At 40.2% G+C, this 23,403-nt stretch overlaps 1 protein-coding gene across 15 annotated transcripts in view; it reads right to left on the minus strand.

The window, feature by feature from the left end:
* The window catches only part of ESR1 (estrogen receptor 1), a 478,649-nt gene that overhangs the window by 300,501 nt on the left and 154,745 nt on the right, over positions 1–23,403 (minus strand). The gene's annotated exons all lie outside the window — the stretch shown is intronic.

The following is a 23,403-nucleotide window of genomic DNA, read 5'->3' on the forward strand; positions in this document are numbered from 1 at the left end:
TCCTCCCACAAGCCTGTGCCAGGCCAAAGCCAGGAGCCTGAACTCAACCTGGACCACCCACGTGGGCGGCAGGGAATCAAATATTTGTGCCATCTTCTACTGTTCTCTCAGATACATTAGCATGGACCTGGATTGGAAGCAGAGCAGCCAGGAATCAAACAAGCACTCTGATATGGAATGCCAATGTCTCAGGTGACTTAGCCAGCTGTGCCACAATGCCAGCCCCTTCCTCTCTGTTTTTTCTTTATGGCATTTACTAAAATTCCCAATCCTGTATTTACATGGTCACTGACAAATGTACATTCCCCTAGTAAACAGTATACTCAAAGAAGGTGTGCAACATGTCTCATTTGCTCCCAATTTTAACTGACACACAGAGATCCTCAATAAATATTTGCTAATCAGGCCCCCTGCAGCTAGCCCATCATCAAACTTAGTTGATTCTTTCTTTAAAACATTCTCCCTCTCCTTCTTAGCACTGCTCATATTTATCATTCTTGTCCAAGAGATCAACACTACTCCATGTTTAAATTACTAGAATTCCTTTTCTGGATCCTTTTGTCTCTCAGACTCATCCAGCAAGCTACTGCCTGAAGAATTATCATAAAACACCACATTCATTCATCTGAGTAACTTTTCATTGTGTATATCTGTTGGTCACTACTTTTTCTTGGGTCATGGACCTGTTTGAGACTATAATTAAAACTCTGAAACTATCTTTTCTAGAAAAGACCTAATAAACAAAACTCTCAAACTTCTGGCTATATTTTTAGAGGGGTGGTGAACCAGAAGAACTCAAAATTTTAAGAACCCAGCAATATAAACAATTAAACACAAACTCAGATTTCCCACCCCAGCTGACACTGCTCTCTTTGCAGTTCCCTAAGCAAAATTTTATCCAGTTACTTGCTCAATGCTCCCACATATTCTCAATGCTTCCTGATACCTATGCACATCTCATCTCTCCTAGAAAACCAAGATTCAGTCAAACATCATCCATGAGCCTTAGCCTAACATATCCAGCTCACACCGGTTCCACTTTGAATTCTTTCAGCCCCTAAAATCTTCACTACATCTCTTTAACATCTCATTAGAAACTGGCTTCCAGGTCTGGCATCCAGTCCATCTCCATTTCTTTTGCAAAATTTTCTTCCTCCACCAGGCTCCAGAGGGATGTCAATGTCCCTCAGTGTTCTGCTCTCAATCCTCTGCTGTCCTAAGTTGACTTTGCTCTTGCAGCATTTCAGCTTGACAGTGAACTCTCAGCAGCCTCCTGCCCCCTTCTCCTGGTCTTCAGACTTCTAGGCTAACTACCCACAATGCTCACTTGAACCAACCCAAAACAGTCAAACTTATTGCCCACAAAACTCTGAGTTGTTTCCAGAAGCCTCTTTTCTGTACTTCACTGGGCCCGTTAACCCACCTCAGGCACTCAAGCCTGCTGCTAGCTCTGCCTGAGCTATGCCTTCTCTCTGAATAAGTACTGTTTATTCTGTTTCAGTTTACACTGGATTTCCTCCAGCGAGCTCCGCTGGCTCATCAGGTAATCTGGACCCTGATGTCCCTCTTGCAGCACAGGTCTTTTCATTCCCCTACTCACAGCCCTCAGCAGCTTCCAGCTACATCAAGAGGAAACCTCAAAGTCCATTTGGTGATGTGTAAGACCAGCACTGCCTGTCCCTCCACTTTCTTCTCCAAACACTCCAGTCCTTGTGCACCCAGTCCCAGGGGGTTGCTATTGCCACTGCCCATCGACCATGCCAAGGACTCCCTGGGCTCAGATCTTGTCTGTGACTTGCTACCTGGCTTCATGAATGTGTGCAGCCTTTTCAGAGCAGCTTTTCTGATCATGCTAAGCTGGCCTCCCCATGACTTCCTACCCTCTTACACGTGTCTCTTTATTTTCTTTACAACACTTGCTACCATGCGACATCAAACCACATTTGAATGTGTTCCTTTCATTGTTTGTCTTCTCTACCAACATGTAAGCTTCATTGCCACAGTACCTTGAAGAGGACTAAGCAGAGAAATAATTGGACAAACAAGAGCATCAATAAATGACTGATAACAAGGACTCTCCCTTTGCTGTGCTCGGTTGAATGACCTCTTTCACCTGGTGTGCCACAACCTCCACCATGCCCAGGGATGCCTCCCTTGCTGGCTGTGATTTCCCACTTCATCCTTAGAGTCTGACACCAGGAATGTGTTTAACAAATATTTACCACCTGAATTAATGTAGAGACATGGCAAATCTCCCATACCTACCCAATTCCATGCCTGCCACATCTCCATATCACAACCCTGTCCTCCACACTCCAGCAGGAGCATGGTTTCTACATGCAAAAGGGACCCTCATTCAAAATCCTTCATGTTTTATCAACTGCAATAAGGCTTCTTTTTTATATAATGGTGATTTTTAAAAATTCATTTATGTGAGAGAGTGAGAGGGTGAGAGAGAAACAGAGAAACAGAGAGAGAGCGAGAGACAGAGAGAGAGAGAGAAACAGAATTATCATCTGCTGATCTACTTCCCCAAATGCCTGCAGTACCTGGAACCAGGATGGGCTAAAGCCAGGAGCCAGGGACCCAATCCAAGTTTCTTACATGAATTGTAAGAACCCAGTCACTTTAAACATCACTGTTGCCTCTCAGAGTCTGCATTAGCAGGAAGCGCATCAGGAACCAGAGCCAGGCATCAAACCAAGGCTGCCTGATATGGGAAACAGGCAACTGGTATTTTAATCACCAGGAGAGATGTCCATCCCCACAAGAAGGCTTCAATCTTTAGGTGGTGAAGCCCAGGAAAGATCCCTTATTTACAAACACACACACACACACACACACACACACAAATGTTGTTTATATTCTTAGGGTATTCACAGGCCCCTGTGAAGTCCATGAATATCTCTACAAAAGATCTTAGACTAAGAATAACTGGCCTGTGGAACAAACACAGATTTCTCAGCACCAGCTCATGTGGCCTAACTGCCATCAGCCTCTCTAGTCCTGGACTCCCTGTGATGGTTCATTTGATATGTCACACTTCTCCAACCAAGCTAGGACCTATCTGGCCTTGGGCAACACTACTTCCTATCTAGGCCAAAAGGCAAAGATCTCCTGAATTAAAGTCTTCCTTCTTAGAAGTCAAACACTGACTTTCTAAACATAACTCACATGTGCCACCAGAGGGTCATGTGTGGACTTGGAGTCTTTCCTGTCAACATAGAACTACATGAACTGTGAGTTTCCTGGAAACAGATCCTATGGTAGCATCATTATTTCCCAGTTTCCAACACTCTAACAAACAGCAGGCACTCAACAGATGGCAATGGAATGAGCAAAATTCTTCATTCCAAATGGTGTGTCTTGTCTTCCCAAGTAAGTTGTAAGCCATTAGATTCTAAGTATTTCTATGACTTTCAAAGAACATGGCATGGTTTACTATACTCAGAAAGTATCCAATAAATACTTACTGGACAAATTAATCAATACAAAATTAAGAACATGGTTGGAAGAGTCACAGCTGAGTTTATCGTTGTACCAGAATGATGTGTATCAAGGTAATGAGAAGCCAAGTATTGAGGCTTGTACAAGAACCAACACACAGATCAATTTAATGTGATTTCTCATGGCTTTAAATACCGGGAGGGACAGATATCAGCTGAAGGTGCTTTGTGCATATAACCAGAACGTATCTTCCAGGTATTCCTAACCTCTATACAATTTTGTATTTAGATTTAGGCATAACCTCTATTTTCATGGAAGCAAATAGCCATTATTTAAAAGAATGGACTCTATAAAAAATGGTGGAGACTGGAGAGGATTCATTTTTAGGGAAGTTCAAGTTAAATGAATCCTGGATCAGGTCTGGACGACCTATAAGTCATGTGGTAGTTATCTTCCAGAATGGGCAAGTTCAAAAATATTTTCTCACATGACAAAATATGTCCTTTAAAATCCTTGTGGAAATTGTTCTAGTGCCTTTACTCCGTTAAGGTGAAAACAGATATGTCTATGTCTTGCCTCAAGTTATCCATTTAATAAATTTCTATTTTATTTTTGTTTGTTGAGTCTTTTGCTAACAAATGGAAGCAGAGAATTCTCTGCCCTCAAATGTGCAGAAGAAAACTTCTTAAAAAAATGACTGGAGATATATGCAGTTCTAGACAATTCTGCAAAATTAACTAGGGAGAAAGGTATACTCATGACTTCAGCTTCTGCCCAAAATTGAGATCAGACCATAGACTTCTGGAAAACCCAATCTGATATTGGTGCAAAAAAGGAGCTGTTGCAATAGGCAAGAAAATTTTCACACTAAATTGATGGTTGTGACAGGCAGTATTTTAAGTATTTACATGTATTCAGATAACCACTAAGACTACTCTAAGCAGTGCTATTATAACTTCAGTTGTTTTAGAAATGAGGTAACCAAGGCACACAGAGATTAGGCAATTTCCAGTCATGCAATCAGAAAACATGGGAGTCAAGGGCCCAGGCAGTCTGACCCTGGAGTCCTGGCTGCCCACAGAGGACAGAATCCTTGGGAACTCCACCCAAATGCATCACAAGCCAAGGGCAAAGTATTTCACATCTGGGAACAAAGTCATTGCCTCAGAGCTCATCCCTAAACTCATAAATCCCACTACAAATCGCCTGCAACCATTTGTTACTAGATCAATCATGGTTTTTTTCCTTTAGGGAAAATGCTAATTTAATTACTAGTGCAAAGAGACTGCTGAATTCCCTGAAAACGGGTGATGGACTGAAGACTTATAGAACAGCTTCATGAAAGTTTGAAATTTTTCTGAAAATAGGATTATAGAAAATGTCTATTTTAATCCAAAAATGGTGCCATTAGCGTGCATATGCAAGAGTTCTGAAATTCTTCATGCACAAAGAACATTAGCAGTCACCATTCAAATTTAAGTTTCCTTGTAAAAATGTCAAGAGGTTTTCCCACTCACTTAAACAAAATGTCTTCACTGCAACCTAGAAACAAGTGTTGATTTTCCACACTAATGGGAAATAAGAGGGGCCTGGCTTGGAGTCCCCTAAAAACCCCATTTAGTCAATATCTTTTTATCTTTTATCAGTTACTAATGTGTAACCAAGTGACCCAATTTGAGTTTCATCACCTCTCTTTTCCCTACTCACACCCATCCGTAACAAGTGCTAATGAATGATGAAGTCTAGGAGCCCAAAGATTCAAGAAACAAGGCACATGGATGACCAAAAAAAGATAAGTTGAGAGAAAGACAGAGAGAGAGAGAGAGCACTATAATTTGATACCACACTTTTTTTTAAGTCTGGTTTTCCATCTAATTTCCACAGAAAATATGACTGCTATCATCAGAGCATAATAAGCTTACTTACATGCAGAATTATTAAGAAATTCATTCATTTGTTCAACAGCACTGAGAGAGCATCTAGCTATCATCAGCGAGGGAGTACCCTGGGATGGAGGACAGATAAAAGAGGAGGAGGAAGGGTGTGGGGGAGTGCGGAATGTAAGGAAAGAGCACAGAAGGAAACACAGGAGGCCAACATCTGGCCTGGAAAGCAGACAGCTCCAAGAGGAAGCCTTGAGTCTTTGGGAAAACTGACTCCAGGCAGCAATCCTAGTCCCACTAACACTAAAGCACAGAAGTCAAAAAGCCAGAAACAACCTCACTTCAACACTGCCTCTTGGCTTGCTTTTGATTGTGATCTACAAATCTTTTTATTTATGATCCCATCCAAGAGCTATAACCATTTATGTCACCCTGTTAGAAGTCCACATAAACATGTCCAGAACTGCAAATGGAAATTTTGCCTACAAAATTTATCTGGGAACCTGGATGTCATTAGGGATCACATTGCTGCAAATGGGATAACCCAGGACAAAGTAAGGGGGGCAGGGTATTGTGGTGGTGAAGTTCTAGACTGAGTCTGCCAATGACAGCTGCATGGTATAAGCAAACCCACACACCTCTTTGTAACTCAGTTTCTTCTTCTATAAAATGAGAAATTACAACTGTTTCTTAAACTCCTTTCTGGCTCTACAACTGTAACCATGATTCCATCCCAGTGCTCTGACGAACAGTAACATTTATAACCAGCTAGAGTGTCTCCAATGGAACCCATGAGAGCATTGCCCTTTTTTGAAGACCCTTTCTGAAGAATTATAAAACACATGAAATACAAGTTGGGAAGAGGCAGTAACACTCAGCACTCTATCATGGGAAGCTGTCAGTAACAGCATTGTGTTTGCTCAAATGACATGCCCACAAAAATGTCACTTTTCTAACATGAGGCATGAGAAAACAGAAAGGAAAAGAAAACCAAATGGAAGGAAAAATGGATAAAGAGAAGGAGAAAAAAAAGCATTTCTCTGCATCTGACATAGCCTTAGTTCACTGAACTCTATCAACAATGACTGAGGGGTAACATGCATGGAAGAAAAAGGAATTGAGACATCAAAGACAAAGGAAGTGTATTACATCTATTATGGCATTACCCATTTTGGCACACAGGGCCGGAGACAGTTACAAAGCAAATGAATAATTCTGGAATAAGAGATCATTTGGAGAGTATAAAATGAAGACAGGTTCTTTGACATTGAACAACTTCATCATTGCAAGGCTAAATTATTTAACATGATCATGGACCAGAAATTTTGACACCTCTGGGTAGGTGCTAAGGGCTCTCTTAGATATGTAAATTAAAATTAAATCTTCAGGGTTGTGTCTCTTTGATTTTCCCATCCACATGACAGAAAGCAAGCTCAAGAAGCAATCTATTCTTTTTTTTTTTTTTTTTCTGGTAAAAAGTAGTCTTGCCTTCTTAGAAGATATTGTAGACCTCTGCATGCTGTAGCAATGAAAAACTGTGCAGATAGGGCCATCTGGACCCTGGGAACACATACTGCAGTACAAATAGCACTGCAAACTATATGGTTCTCATGGTGAGAGGAGGCTAGGGTTGATGTATTTGATCAACCTTATTAAAGGTCACAACACTAGAACTTGCCTAGAGTTGGGACACACTATTACTATTTCCTTGGCCTGGAGCAATGAGCAGTTTCTGGGATATCCCAACTTCTCTTTCTCACTCTTATCTCAAAGCTCCTCCACCCTTCTTCTGTGTGCTTTGCAGTATGCAACCAATTATGCACCTTTCCCCAACTTGTCACCACCCCCAATACCCTACCCCACCCTACACCCTATACCCACCCTACTGCCACCCCCAACCATCACACACTAACTCATCATTTTCTGCCAAATAGAACCTTTTGCAGCCCTTTTGAGCCTGGAGAACACCTGACCATACTCAGACCCAAGTTCACCAAGCAATTCTGCACTCGCATCTTCTTGTCCCCCTTCACACTGCGTTGCAACACACAGCTCCACAGGTTGCCTATTGTCACACTGTGGGGTCCTTGTAAGCAACATCTAATAACTGGGAAGCAGCCAAGAAAACATCTGAATATATTTAAATTGAATTCAATACAACCAAAGTATATGGAACCAGCTCCATGATATCCCTTGAAACAATTTTAAATGCCTTGAAAGGTTAGTAAATCAGTCCTGATATGTACCCATTTGCCTGCCCAAATTTCCCACAGGAAAGAACAGATAATAGAGCAAACAGAATTATGAGTTTGGATAAGTCACATGCAGTTTACCAGGATTTTCTTAACCACCACCCAAGGGGCTTTAGAGAACAACGTATTTAACAACTAAGTAATGAGGTGCCATTTTCCTCATTTGAAAATAGGACCAACATTTTCTTTCTCTGCAGAGTTGATGGCAATGGACTATGTTTATGAAAAGAAATTTTAAATGAGGAAGCCAAATGCTTGGATGTTAATCTTTAAAACCTACTTAGAAGTACATACTTACTGGTCTCAGTAACTGTTCTAAACTGAAAAGAATTTTAACTGCTGTCCAATCCTTGACAGCATAGGCCATATCAAACCTGTTAGAAAATCCCATCAACCTAAACTTCAAAGTATGAATCAATTCAAATTCTTGATATTTAAAGCTATAATTTCCACTTCTAAAATATAATGGCTATTAGAGTTTTTTTTTTTTTTTAAACTAATCCTGGGAGGGCTGGCCTGCAGCACCAGCATCTCATACGAGCATCAATTCAAGTCCCAGCTGCTCCACTTCCAATCCAGCTCCCTGCTAATGCACCTGGGAAAGTAGTGGCAGAAGGCCCAAGTGCTTTGGCTCCTGCACCTAGAGGTGAGATCTGGAAGAAGTTCCTGGCTCCTGGCTTCTTCCTGGACCAGCCCCAGTCAGTGTAGTCATTTGGGGAATGAATCAGTGGATGGAAGATCTCTCTCCTGTCTCTGTAACTCTGCCTTTCAAATAAATAAAATAAAACTTCAAGAAAAAATCCTCAAGCGTTAGAAGTGTATATGGAAATATTTACATATCAAACATAATTGGTAAAACTAGGTGATGAGTGCATGAAGGGTCACTGTATTCTTCCATTTATGTAAACGTTTGGAAACCTGTACAATAAAAAGATCAGGCCACTTCTCTTTTCAAAACCCTCTGTTGTATCTCCAGTCCACACAGACAAAAATCCGGATTCCTCATGCTGGTCCACAAAGACCTTCCTGGCTCTCACCACACATTCTTCTTGTTTACCTACAACTGCTTACTCCACTCCAGCCGCACTGACTTCTCTGCCTTAAACACATGGCATGCTCCTACCTCACACCCTTCTTGCTGCTGTGCCTTCAGCTTAAAATGTTTGTCACCAAGAAATCCTCATGGTAGCTTCCATCCCCTTAAATGGCACCTTCACGAAGGAAACTTTACTGATCTGTTTGACTTGTTCACTTGCCTATTCCCAGATCCTGACATGGAAGAAATGGTCAGTAAATATTCATTGAATGAATGAACGAGCGAACTGGGTCAGCCATCCAGTGAAGCTAGCAAGACATTTGACATCAACAGACTTGGGAAACAGCATGTTAGGCAGCCTGTGTCGGTTGCTTAAACCAGATTGCCAAACAGCCGTTTCAATGACTCCTTAAAAGGAATGAGATCAAGAGTCTAATGTGGTCCCTAGCAAGTTAACAAAGTTAATGCTGCAAGATTTTCCTAGAGCCTGGGTATCAAGCAGCCTGCAGATAAAGCTTCCCTGCTACTCTCCCTTTGGAAACAGAGGCTTGCCAGCACAGGCTGACACTTCCTAGCCTCTGCACGTGAAAAGCCTGCTCTCATCTCTAGACAGCTTCCTCTGATGGCCATGTATAGACAGTGGAATCAGAAGGAACCTGAAATCTGAGGCTAACAGTTCAGATTTCCAGCCTCGTCCTCATCGACTCTAAACTTTGACCTTGCACAGAGGAAAACCGGCATTATGTATCTTTATTAACCTTAGAAGTGTGTTTATAACTCTTTATATTTAGCTCAGAAATATTTTCCAGATCCTCCTGCAGTAGTTCTCCAAGGTATCAGCAGCATATTAAGCCAAAAACAAACTAGCACTGGTTTCCAATTCACTACTATCTCTCCCACCGTGCTCAGCACAAGCTTGGCTCACACCCAACTGGGGCAAAATCACTCCACTGTTAGCCAGTGGCTTCAGCTGCCACCAGCTAAAGGAACAAGTTTCTTAAGCCCTGGAGAGCACACTACCATTTCTTAGTGGTTATTTATTTATTTTTTTAAGATGGAGAGACAGAGCAAGAGCATGGGTGCTCCTGTCTGCTGGCTCACTCCCCAAAACCTCACAATAGTCCCCCATTGGGGCTAAGCTGGGAACTTAATTCAGGTCCCTCATGTGGGTGGCAGGAACCCAATCACTTAAGCCACCACCTGCTGTCTCTCAGGGTCTACATTAGCAGAAATTTGGAGTCAGGAGCAGAGTGAGGTACTGAACATAGGTACTCCAATGTTGGCCTGAGTCTTAAAATCAGTGAGCTAAAGGCCCACCCCCAGGCTTCTATTCTTACTACAAGTCTTCCTTCAAGCTGCATTTCCAGGAGTTGACCCTAGGAGTGACCCTGGGAGTTCTTTAATATCCATGGGTTAAGACAAAGTGAAAGAAAATATTTCAGAGGACTTGAAGATTTTCAAATTCTATTCTCCACGGTCTTATCAAAAAGACTTCAGATAATTTCCCTTCAGAAAATTACACAGACCAAGACTCAAAACAAGCCCGCAGCATTTCTTTATCTCAGTGACTCCCATACATGCTGCTTTTTTACATCATGGCTTCGATTGCATTGCAAACCCAACCATGCTTGGGAGATCCCCATGCCCACAAGCTCATGATAGCCATGTGTCCCCCTACACAGCACACAGCCTCCTAAGCCATCATGGTCAAGCTCAAGTTCTTCTGCTATCCATCCATCCCCCAGAAAGTGCTGGAAATTGAATGAGTACAGGAAGGGGACTGAAGATCTGTTTAATGTTTTATCTAGAAAAGACGTACACTTTTCTCCTTCTAATATTTCGAGCTTTGAAAAGTATTTCAGGGATTTATTTTTCCTAACTACAAAAATGACACAAAAATAAGAGAATGCTCCCAAGACAATCAAGATAAATGATACTTCTATATTCACCATTACTCACTCCAAGAAGTTACCTAACCCAAGGTTTTAAGGCAAGGTCTCTTTTCACTGGCCCCTGTTCCATGGTTTTCCCCTTATGCATCATGATATTACCTTTACACTTCAATTATCTATCTTCACAATAATTGAGATTGACAATTATCAAGCATAACAATTATCAGAACCATGTCATTTTCTATTTAATTCCAGCTTATGTGGCATCCTATGTTTTAATCTGTCAACCCTAAATAGGATGCTTTTAATAGAAGATGCATAAGTCTGGAAGCAATTATTTGAGTTCAGGACAATAGAAAAAGTTAATCTCCTAATATCCTCACATGCTTACTTGTATTTTTCTCAACAAGTGACAAAAGTCTGTCTGGAACGTAATTAGGGATTTTAAAGGTGCACTTACTCTTTGGCTGGTAGGTTGTCACAATAAATTAGTGTTCATAGCTTATGAATATTACCTGGGAGTTTAAAAGACTAATGGTAGCTCCTGCTTCATATAGCTTGAGCTCAAAGAGGAGCTCCATGACCAGTAAGGACTGGCACAGTAACATGAGGCATGTGGCTTTAATTTATCTTTCTCACTTTCTCCCCACCTGCTGCCACTCTCCTTTGAGAAGATTAAAATGATTATCTTTCAAAGAGAAATACTTAGACAAAGTTGTCATTGAGCTAATCTGCCTCTGGATGGCATTCACTGTCACCAAGGAGCCACCAAAATGCAGGACACATTCCACAAAATGCATCTCAAATTAGAAGGAGAGTAGTTTCGTCTTCAACTTTTTTAGTAGAAGTTATTTTTGCTAAGATGGTGATACTATTTAAGAACCAAAAGAAAATTTTATTTTGCCTAATTTTTCACAAAAGATAAATGTGAAGGCCAATCTCAAGTAGTCCATCCTGTCTTCTCCTACCTCAAGTGGCTTTTCTTTTGCACATATAAAAGTGTTAAAATATTGGTACAAACATATTTAATTCCTACATGCTCTACAGTGTTGTGAATTGTTAAGATTATTAATATTTCCTTTTCAAATGTTTTAATGGGTAATGCTAACAGTTAACTTATTTTTAAAATAACAGTGAAAAATGTTATAGTCTTATGTAATTATGAATCCCATCTTATAAATATGAATGTCTAGAGAATAATTTTGTCAAATTATCTTGCATTAGCACACTTATAACCCATTAGTCATGTCTTTCTTCAACAGGTTTATCAAGAACATTAATTATACTTCAAACATATGGTTCCATCAATTGCCATTCTTATTAAACTTACATTTCATTTCCTGGAACAGTATTGAGCTACAAGGAGAAAATTTTAATAGTAAACAGAATATAACCAACATTGGGCTCCTTAATTAGCCTCAGAGAAGACACCTTTCCAACATAGAAACTACGCAAGCAAAAGTTCCATGTGGAACCTGGCTGCTGAATCAAGCATGGATTAGATTTTTTTTAGACTTTGCAAATACTAAGGTGAAGTATCTATGATGAATTAATGCAAGTTCCATTTTATCACTGTAACAGAATAAAAATAGAGCCAACTGTTTAGCAATCTGAAAGGAGTCAGCAAATCTCCAGGGAAATCTGGCAAGGTAATTCCTAACCTCTAAATTCTGGAAGCAGAAAAAAGTAAAACAAGAAAAGGAGTTTTCAATCAAAAAGTAAACAAGATACAATTATTAGAACTGAGAGGAAACAATCTAAATGGAAGTGGAGAAAGTAATCCCCCGAGACCTAAAACTGAAGAGGCAAATAAAATTCTCATGCAGCATCAATGCAGGTCCAGGAAGCAGCCGTGATTCTTCAAGTAACTGGGTTCCTGTCACTCAAGAGGAAGACCTGGATTGAGTTCCCAGCTCCTGGCTCTAGCTCAAGCTTAGCCTAGGGAGCAAATGAATGGATAGAACCTCTTCCCCCCACTCCCCACCCTTTCTCTCTCCCCTTCTCTCCCACTCAAACTCTCAAATAAATTTAAAAAATATTTAAAATCCTCACATGACTCATTAGCTGATAAACATGACCAGTCCAAAGAGGCATGGCCAAGGCATTCATTTACCCATCGTTTTAATTTTCTAGCAACTAGAACCAAGCATTCCGTCATTCAATTCTGTTAAGTTTCCACTATAAATACTAGAAACACAGTAATGAGTACAACATGGCCTCAATGCCCTCAGTGAAGAGGAGCTGGCCAGGCTTCCATTCATTAGGTGTAGGCAGTGGACAGGAGTCAGACCCACTTATCCTGGCCCTGGCTCTGCCTCCACTAGTTGGAACACTTGTAGAAAACACTTCACCTATCTAAACTTCAATTTTTTCATCTGGAAAATGAAAAAGATAGGAATGCATAATGCCTAAGATCCTGCATCATGCTGGGATCCTTTGATTTCATCTGTATAAAACCAAGAAGGTTGAGTTGGATTTTAATGTCCCTTCTAGATGAAAATACTGGAAATTTCTGATTTTATCTGTGCATAAAGAAGATTGGACCAAATAAACAGATTATAATGCTGTCCAGACTTTAAATCCTTGGATGGTGTTCACACATAGAGAAATGAATAAGGTTGCTATCAGTAAGTCTTTTTTGGATTTTATTTAATGGCTTCTGATACTAGGAGCAAAAACAACCCCCCCCCCATTAAATGGAAATTTGTTTAAACATACTTTTAGCAAGCATCATAAAAATAGCCATTTCACATAAAACTAAAAGCAGCAGCCTCGGGACATAGCCTAAGATGAAAGCATTGTCAGAACTAAAATAAAGACATTACAAGAAATTAACAAACCAAGTGGCCAGCAAGCTGATCAGCAGAGACAGTCTGCCAATCTTTCCACATAGTATAGTTTATTCAAAGTTTCATCCCAGAGTCCAATTTAGAATCCCGAACCCTCCACTACTGGTCATGTGACCTTGGGAAACTGACTTTCCTTCTCCAGATCTTAGTGTTTTCATGTATAAAAAGAAAATAACAACAGCTCTAGCCTCTTATGATTGAAGTAAGGATTAAACAAGTCCATCCACATGATTTCAGCAAGACACCTGGAACACTGGGCTCAAAAAACACTAGCTATCAGTAGTGGAATCATTTCCCTAATTCTTTACAATCTGTACTTATTTTGTTAATTCAATATTTTGACTCTATAAGTTATTAAACATTTATTCTGTCCAAGAACCCGAGACAGACTATGGGGAGTAGCAGAGTAAACAAGACTCAGCTCCTTTTCACAACCTCACCCGTCTTTTTTTTCAAAGATGTATTTATTTATCTGAAAGTCAGAGTTACATAGAGAGAGGGAGAGTCAAGAGAGAAATTTTCCACCTGCTAGTTCACCCCCGAGATGGCAACAACAGCCAGGAGTGAGCAACACTGAAGCCAGGAGCCAGGAGCTTTATCCAGGTCTCCCACATGGATGGTAGGGATCCAAACATGTGATCCATCCAACACTGCTTTCCCCAGGCCATTAGCAGGGAGCTGGGTCAGAAGTGGAGCAGCTGGGACACGAAGCAGCACCCGTACACGATGCCAACATCGGCTTTACCTGATACACCCACAACACTGCTCTGGCTCTATCCTGCTTTGCTTTGCCTGGCAGAACCCTCTTTTTTTTTTTTTTTTTTTTTTTTTTTTGGACAGGCAGAGTGGACAGTGAGAGAGAGAGACAGAGAGAAATGTCTTCCTTTTGCCGTTGGTTCACCCTCCAATGGCCAATGCGGCCGGCGCACTGCGCTGATCCAATGGCAGGAGCCAGGTGCTTCTCCTGGTCTCCCATGGGATGCAGGGCCCAAGGACTTGGGCCATCCTCCACTGCACTCCCTGGCCACAGCAGAGAGCTGGCCTGGAAGAGGGGCAACCGGGACAGAATCTGGCGCCCCGACCGGGACTAGAACCCCGTGTGCTGGCGCTGCAAGGCGGAGGATTAGCCTAGTGAGCCGCAGCGCCGGCTCAGAACCCTCATTCTTAAAAACTCAACTGAAAGTGTCACTTGTTCACCAGCCTTTTAAGACCTCTGCCTCAATAGATGTTCTACTTGGTTAACTGCCTGTCTTTGACTCTCCTAGAGGTCTCTTCTCTAATGCAATTCTTATTTCACAGTTTTTAAACTGTCTATATACTCATCATCTTCCTCCCTAGACTATAAATTCATCAATGACAGCCTGTACCTACTATTGAAGCCGTTATACAGTCAGCATCCATTAAAGCTTGCTGAATGAGTGAATGCATAAGCGATATTAAATCACTCTAATCTATGACACTGATGAAACCTATTAAACAGAAGGGAGAGACAAATCTATTTACAACCAAAATGAATTCAATTGTGACTACAATAAAGGTACCAAGAAAAGATAGTATATGTGCTCAATGTAACTAAAAGAATGCCACATGAACTACTCGCCAGATAAAGTCAGCATTCCGCTGATTTCTGGAAAGAAGTGGCCTAACAGAGATGCAACAAGAAGAAAGGGACATGGTACAGATGGGAATAAATCAAAGAACAAAGTAGGACAGTGCCATTTAATACGGTTTTAAGCAAGAGCTTCTCAGAGTGTTAATAGGATTTCGATTAGAATCCAATTACATGGGGCCAGTGTTGTGGCACAGCTGGTTAAGCTGTTACCTGCAACGCCAGCATCTCAAATGAGCACCAGTTCCAGTCTCAGCTGCTCCATTTCTGGTTCAGCTACCTGCTATACACATGAGAAAGCAGTGGAAGATGGCCCAAGTGCTTAGGCCCCTGCCATCCATATGGGAGACCCAAATGAAGTTGCTGGCTCCTATTTCAGCATGACCCAACCCCGACAATTGTGGCCATTTGGGGTGTGAATCAGAGGATGGAAGATCTCTCTCTCTCACACTGTCTGTCTCTCTCTCTCTCTCACTCTTTCAGATAAATAAATTTAAAAAAAAAAAGAATGTAATTACAAAGGTTTGAGTGCCACACCATGGAAAATGCATGTGTTCTGTGACCAGTAAAAAGATACTAAGAATTTGTAAGCAGAGGAAGGATCAGATCAAGTGTATGTGCAAGTTCATGTCACCTTTCAAGTCCACTCTTCCATGAACTTTTTGAAGTACACTCTATAGAACTTTAAAAGCTCTTAGAAAAAAATGTAATTAAAAAGCATTTATTTTGGTACAAAAGAAATGAAATCCATACATAAGAAGTTTCTTCAAAAAGTTCATGAGGAGTGTATATTATGACAAATCTATGCACAGATTTCAAAAAAAGTATCAAAACAAATTTATCATTTTATTGCATTTTCCATGAACTTTCTGAAGTACCTTGTGTGTGTGTGTGTGTGTGTGTGTCTGTGTGCATGCGTGCACTTTGGGTAGCACCCTCTGGTGGCAATGAGAGATTAGAGTTTGATAGCTCAAAAGCTGTAAAACCAGTGGGGAACTTACAACAGCAATAAAAGAGGCTTGCCATGTCTAGAGAAAAGAGAATGGCAGGAAAGACATTTGAGAAGAAATGTTTCCATCTTTTAAGCTATACCAGAAAATGACAGATACTACACTTAGGTCAACTGCAGTTGTTCACAGTAAAACGTTGAGAAGCAGAATGCTTCTACCTGTCACTTGATCACTTTGCTAGCTATTTCCTAATGTCAAGCACAGACTTCTCAGAAAAGGATTCAACTCATTATAGAAAAGCAATTTTCATTTCATCTATCACAATTGCTAAGCATCAAAAACAAAAGAACAAAGAGCCAAGGAGCTGTGGGCCAGTGGGTTGCCCTCTTCATGTGGTACTAGAACCCGTTAGTCAAGTAGTCAAGCTAGAGAAGGCCCATGTACACTTCTAACGTAAGAAGGCACATTGACACATACATCTGAGAGCTCAGAGACTGGCTTTCAGCTGTGTATCCTGGGCAGGGTCACGTGAGGAAACAATGGCCCTGAGGACTGAACAATTCAAGACAGGAGGCTGAACAGACTGTGCCCAAAGCTCCAGAGCCGACCTGGAATGCCTAAGTGCCCCTCCCTCACCAGTAACTTAGCTTTTTAAAATGCAAGGTGAGTGCATTTAAAATAGCCCACATTCTGCTTGGGTTGAGAATCCTACAAATATGTCAGACAGGAGTATGCCAGGAGAGCGTGTCTGTTTAGAGAAGCAGAGAGACAGGAAGAGCTCTCATCCACTGGTTCACTCCCCAGATGCCAACAATATAGCTCCTGGCTGGAGCCAAAGCCAGAGCCTGGAATGCAAATTAAGTCTCTCACTGGGGTGACAGGGACACAACTCTTTGAGCCATCCCCTGCTAAATTTCAGGATCTGCATCAACAAGAACCTGGACTGAGGAAGTGGTGGTTGGTATTAAACCCAGGCACTCGAGTGTCAATGCCCTAACTGGCATCCCAACCACCTAGCCAAATGCCTGGCCTCCAAGAGAACTTTAATTGAGTTCTCCTCCACACTGATGATTTGTTGAAGGGTCTGAACTTACAGAACTTACTAAACACACAACTGGTACTTTTGTGTAATCATGCAATTGTTCCATTCAGGATTTTAAAATTGTAGAAGCAACAGTAGAGATTATATCTACCAGCAACTCTCTATAAAGAATCTGAATGAAAAAGAATACTATTGTGGGAAAGGTATGAGGACTTCAGTCACCCTCAATTATCTTTATAGTCATCAGAAATCTCATTATGCAAGGTGTATGTTTATATCCATGTTTCAGGTTCATAGCCTGTGGCACAACTCTATAGTCTCTTCAGTCTGCATTCTTTGTATCTGATCAATACCAAAGGCAATTACTCTCCTCAACTTATTTTGGAAGGACTGTCATCTTCCTCCTCAGCACCCCTGTGACCATCTGCTTCTGAAATCCAAGAGCACCAGAAAAACAAAGATGTGGAAATCAGGCAGACCTAGGACAGGACATTGCCCCTCAGGGTTCAGATACAGCAAATCCTGAGTTACGCCTTGGACTTTTCCTACCTCCCCTCTTCCATCTTTAAAACACAGAAACGTCATCTGTCTAAAGTCGCAAGAAGATGAAATGTGGTAATACTTAGACATGCTGGGAAGCTGCAGACCAGTGAATAGCACAGGAGACAAAAATCTCAGGCATTTTTTTATATGTTATTGTTTTTTTTTTTCTTAATTGCCTGTTTCAGCTCCAACTCTCAAGCAATTATCCGAACCACTGAGATAGAGCCCCAGTCTCAATAGTTTTTAATCGTCTGAATGATTCTGCAATCACCCCTGATTCCACTGTGCAGCCAGGACGGAAAATCCCCCTCTGCAAGTGCTCCAGAAACCTCAGCTTCCACCCCTCATCTTTCCCCGAGTTCCTCTGGTCCATGTCACAGAGCAGTGCCTTCCTTGCCATCAGCACTCACAGCCTCACCTTCTTCCTCCGGGATTGCTTCACTCCCCAGCACTTCTTGTGCCCCACTCTTTTATATTGATTGATTTTTACTTCTTTGGAGTTCATTAGAGTTTTGCTTTGTTTTTCCAGCCAAGTACCTGGCATGTAGTAAGTACTTCAAGAAATACTAACTTCCTGCTTCCTTTTGGTTGGAAAAATTTAACTTCTAATCACAATAGAGTACTAAAGTTGGTCCCTTGAAGACAAATCAAGCACAAGGAAGTTGCAAACTTTTCAAACTCAGAGAGCTCCCCTATTCATCTTCATCAGCGTATACTATGCAAATCTCTTTTGAAGAAGAAATAAAAGATAGTAGCTTCCTGGGCATGTGCTGGGCATGTTTTAAGCCCTAGACATGTATAAACTCATTTAAGCATCACAATATGTGAAATATGTAGGTCCTAGTCTGACTTGGTATTTATAGATACAGTTAGTAGTAACTGAGGTACACAGTAGTAGCTTGCCAAAAATGACAACCAGATGGAAATCAAGCCATGTTAGAAACATAAGCTGTTTGTCTCCCAAATATGTGCTTAAATCACGCTCTAACACAGGGTCAGTTCTCATTGTTCATGGAAACTATGTTCCATAAAGTCAGAGTTAATGCTGAATTACTGAATACTGAAACATTGCACTTGGTAAACAAGATGGTGGTTCCCTGGGAGCCTCTGATCTTGGGCTTTTTTATCAACCAAACATAACCTCGTTTTATGTATGTGTCTATTTAAAAACACTTTGTTTAATACATAGTGTTCATTCATTAACTGTAAACTCAGCCAACAGTAGGACAACCCATGCCTGAACGAAGTTTATCAAACATATGTAATTTCTCTGGAAGACAAACCACAGCCTTGCCTCACTTAGGAATACTAGAAATTCTTTAGCATTACGCTTGGGGGCCATTTTAAGCAGTGAAATCACCAACCAAATGTACAAAGATGCAAAACCCCACATAGCCCACAGCAAGGGGGCTGGTTCAGCAGGAGCTGACGCAGACAGTGTCACCTTACTGAGACCCAGGTGGCAACATGAGCAGGTGGCTCAACACTGATGCCTCTCACCTGTCTCACAAGGGATCAAGAAAGCATCCATTGATGTGAAGTTTACAACTAAGTTTTAGCAAGTAAGCCAATTTGCAAATAAAAATATCTGTGAGTAATAGGAATGCCTTGTGGAGTCCTATTTTTATTCCTGAGAGAAGGAGATCCACAGATTTCTCATATTCTCCAATGACATACAAAACCCCTTCCTGAATGGCCTTGTTCCCAGCCATATCTGTTAACCCGAGCAAATCCACGTGACTCATGCTTCCTGCTAACCACCTTTCATTCATTCAACCTGCAGCTTCTTCAGACTGTCATGTGTTACAGGATTTTGCTAATGTGTTGTCTGTTCAAGCCAGTGGCCAGAGATTCCTCCAGTTAGGAACAAAGAGGTTTCCAAAGGTTCCACATTTTTTTAACTATAAAAAAAATAAAATAACTTCTCAGTGTAGCCAAACTGTCTCATACTCAGATTGGAAGGCATATCCCTTGCACTCTGAATTGCTTGAAATATTCTAGAAGAAAGGAAAACAGGTATGAAGGGTCTTCAGAAGGTTTACAGAAAATGCATATTATGAAAAAACTATGCATGAATTTCAAAATTTTGTACCAAAATAAACTTATCTTTTAATTCCATTTGCCAATAACTTTTTGAGATACTGTTGGATTTATCAGGCCTTCCAAAGAAAAACAGAAACAACCAAAAAATCAAAGTCACCATAAAGAACCATTAAAATCTATTTTGATTCAGACAATGCAGCATTGTCTGAAAATCTGCCCCCAAAAAGTCACAATTTAAGATATCTTAGTGATACAAGTAACCATGGATGCATTCATGACTGCTCAAAAAATGAGTGACTTTGTTGATTGAGTGGGAAATTACAGTTGCCATAAACACCTTGTGCACATCCACATGAAGTAAGAACTCTGAAACAGGAACCTTGAAAGACAAATGCCAGGACCACACTTTCATTAATCTCCATTCTACCCTCACAAGCAGAAGATGTTGGTAATAGAATTTCACCCATTCAAACTGTAAGATTTCCAACAGCCAAATGCAATACTATTATAAGAACACCCGGGAATGCAAAAATGCATTTTATGTAATCTATGTCCTCTATGAGCTACTCAATTCGGAATAAAATAGCCAAACGAATAAACTATCAGTGCAATCCCTTACATGAAAATTTCTTCCTGATTTTAAATTTCTATTCTTATAGATAAGGGACAAAAGACACTTTTCAAACTTTTAATATAGTTATTATCAGTCTGAGCTACTAAAGCATTTCTCATGCCACTGGCTTTGCTATGGTTGGTAAGAATTCTGTTGAGTTTCTTTCCAAATTTTATTAAAATAACAGCTGAAACAGGTCAATAAGAAAATAAATCAGAAAGAAGAAAAAAAAACTTGGAATACACAGACAGAACAACTAAGGCAGAAAAAGAAAAAAGGAAGTTTTGTAGGAGAAAGGAGACCCTAAAGCATTTAAAGGGAGGTGAAAGCTTCTATTTATGAGAAAATAAAGCAAAGTAAACAAGAAAATATGAGAATGCATTCAAAATTTTAAAAAATCTGCAGAGGAAAAAGGAGGCATGCCAATAAAAAATGATGGCTTCTAACATCATTTTGTTGCAGGAAATTAAAAAAGAAAATTGTCTTTAACTTTCAGAGCCTTAGAGGATATCCCTTCTATAAATGATTCAACGATGCAAGAAACCTGCCCAAGAAATACACACTTGAGCTGGTGGGGCCCCTAATCAAGCCACTGTTTGGGAACCAGCAGAATGAGCCCAGGTAGGAGAGGGGCTGTTGGGGCCAAACAGTTGCATGGCTTCCAAGCTGGAGGTAAAAACTGACCAACACACTACAGAGGCCCTTCACTCCTCGTGGGGCTGACAGCATCTGAGCAACTCTCAGAAGGAACCCAAGGGCTCATGTGGAAATGTCTAGTCCTGGATGTTACTCAGTAACTTTATTAAAGTGAACTACAATTTTCTCAAAGAATTCACAGGAACTTCGGAAAGCAGAAAATTACAGGACAAAGAAGTCAACTCCTTGAATAAAAATGACACATTCAATTACAATAGAAGATGCTACAGCAACAAACTAATGACACAATTTGTCCCTCCAAAGAGTTCAGAGGAAAAGAAAAAAATCCAGACTTTACTTTTTAATTTCCTGTATAACAATCATAGGTCTATGACATTATTGGTCATATGAATCAGAATATTATACTATAACCAGAAAAAATTAACCAACAATCTGTGAAGGATTTGATTTTTGTTGAGGAAGTACCCCCATGTAAAGGGATACCTACACTCCAAGCCATCGCATGCAGCAGCTTCCTCACCATCACCATCATCATCATCAATCATGGATTTCCCACACCACATCACCATACCACTCACAAGTGGCAGCCATACTCATTTTTTTATAATTTAGCCAAGTTCCTTTAAATTATTTTACTAAACAATGTAAAATTTTGTCAGTCGGAACCAGAACAGCTACCTTCCTAGCCTTCATTTTTTTTTTAATACGGCCTGAAAAATACACAAAATGCAAAACATTTTCACAAGTCCTAATACTATTCTTCAAGTTACAAAACCCAGCAATCGTGGTGCCTTCCCTCCTGGGATCAGGAATGTTTACAGGAGGTGCTTCCCCCATCTTCACTCCTCTCAGTCCTCAGATTTCCAGAACAACGTGAGGATGTTGTAGGAACAGAGTAGGAAACAGTGTACGGAACACTTGGCTTTTTAATGATGTTATCCGTCCATTCATGGGCAGAATTTAAAATATAAAATAAAACTAGTTTATCACTTTGATGAATTGCCTCCTGTCTGTGAAACCCCCTTACACTTTCACTTTGGTTTGTGTTCAAGTGACTCTGTGTGCACAGTTTCTTTGGATTTATATAGCATCTTTCTTGGGAGGATGCATTTTGGTTCTAAACAAGTTTAGCCACTGCATGTTTTCTTCTCTCCAATAAGCAAACTGAGACTTAGAATTAAACTAAAATTCTAATTTTTTCCTCTCCATTCAAAGTATCCTGGAAAAGAAAGGGACGTAGTGAGCCCACTGCTTTCCCTACTGGGTTCTTCCCAAGTCATATTAAAATTAATACCAAAATCACGAGCAGGAGTTAGACATATTAATTTTGTGTTGCTTAAGGGTTTTACAAAAATGTAATTAATATTCATGTATTTCTTTATGTAAAAGTGTTTTCACTTAGTCAGGCTTTGGGCACTTTCAAAATGTATCTATAAAGTAAATGTTCTCTATGATGACCCAGGCTGCACAAACTAATGGCACAGATGGTAATAAAGATCTTACCTAAATGTGGCTTCCATTGGAAAAGATTTTATATTATCATCATCCTATATGAGTATCAAAACTTCTGACCACTAAAATTTGTTCTCCTCTACCACGTTTTAGTTTGCAAAAGCACTAAGACACATATTAACATGTGGCTAAAATAGTAAAAATATATATATATATATAATATTATACAGCTTACATACCACTTTCACAGATACAATCTTATTCTTAATGGGAAGTTTGATATCTTTTATAGTTTTTCCTAATGGTCTCTGCCTTTAATATCCTCAAAACTCTAAGAAACCGAAACCCTGAACCTGAATTTTTCCCAAATTATGATTGTCGTAGCCCAAATATATTCACAAAAGTAAATCTCAAGCAGCTATAACCAAGGATCCAAATTAACTGAGTGTAGGAAAGATTAGAATAAGTGGCAATTATCCTTCAGGGGCTCTCCACCAAACAGGCACAAGCCACATGGAGGAGGTGAAAATGAAATGGAGATTGAAGATGTGATTCCGTTTTCAACTGAAAATACACTCATTCCCCAGGCAGTATGTGGCTCCATGGACTATTCTTAGCCCAGCACAAAGTATCAGGTAATCAGTAACAATTAACATGATGAAAAAAGTAAGAACAGGAAGAAAGGAGGCTAAAATATCACCTAAGTACAAGGAAGGAATAGGAAACTTGAAAATTAGCCATTCATATTTCTCCCTGGAGATGATCCTCTGTTCAAAGTTGACTCATAGGTTTCAGTGATCACCAATGGACAAGCTTGTTATCCAAGATACACAGAGTGACTATATACAAATTACCAGAGCTTTACTTTGATGCAGAAGTTTTGTGTATTTACCAAGTTTTTTTTTTTTTTGGAGGAGATGGTGATTATCCTGTAAAAATACTGAGCAATAAAACTGAAATAAGCATATAGCATTAAATACCCACATTGAATTTCTAAAACAAAAAACAGTAAATATAATTAAATTTCATCTTAGTTTTACTTGAAATCCTTAAGTTGTTTGAACTCCAAAAATGAACACCAGGATAAAATGACTTCCAATTATCTTATGAAATTTTAGATAAAACCCATCTTGCA

This window comes from Oryctolagus cuniculus, chromosome 5, assembly GCF_051225735.1.
Source record: "Oryctolagus cuniculus isolate XC-2025 breed Fujian yellow rabbit chromosome 5, ASM5122573v1, whole genome shotgun sequence".
Lineage (NCBI taxonomy): Eukaryota > Metazoa > Chordata > Mammalia > Lagomorpha > Leporidae > Oryctolagus > Oryctolagus cuniculus.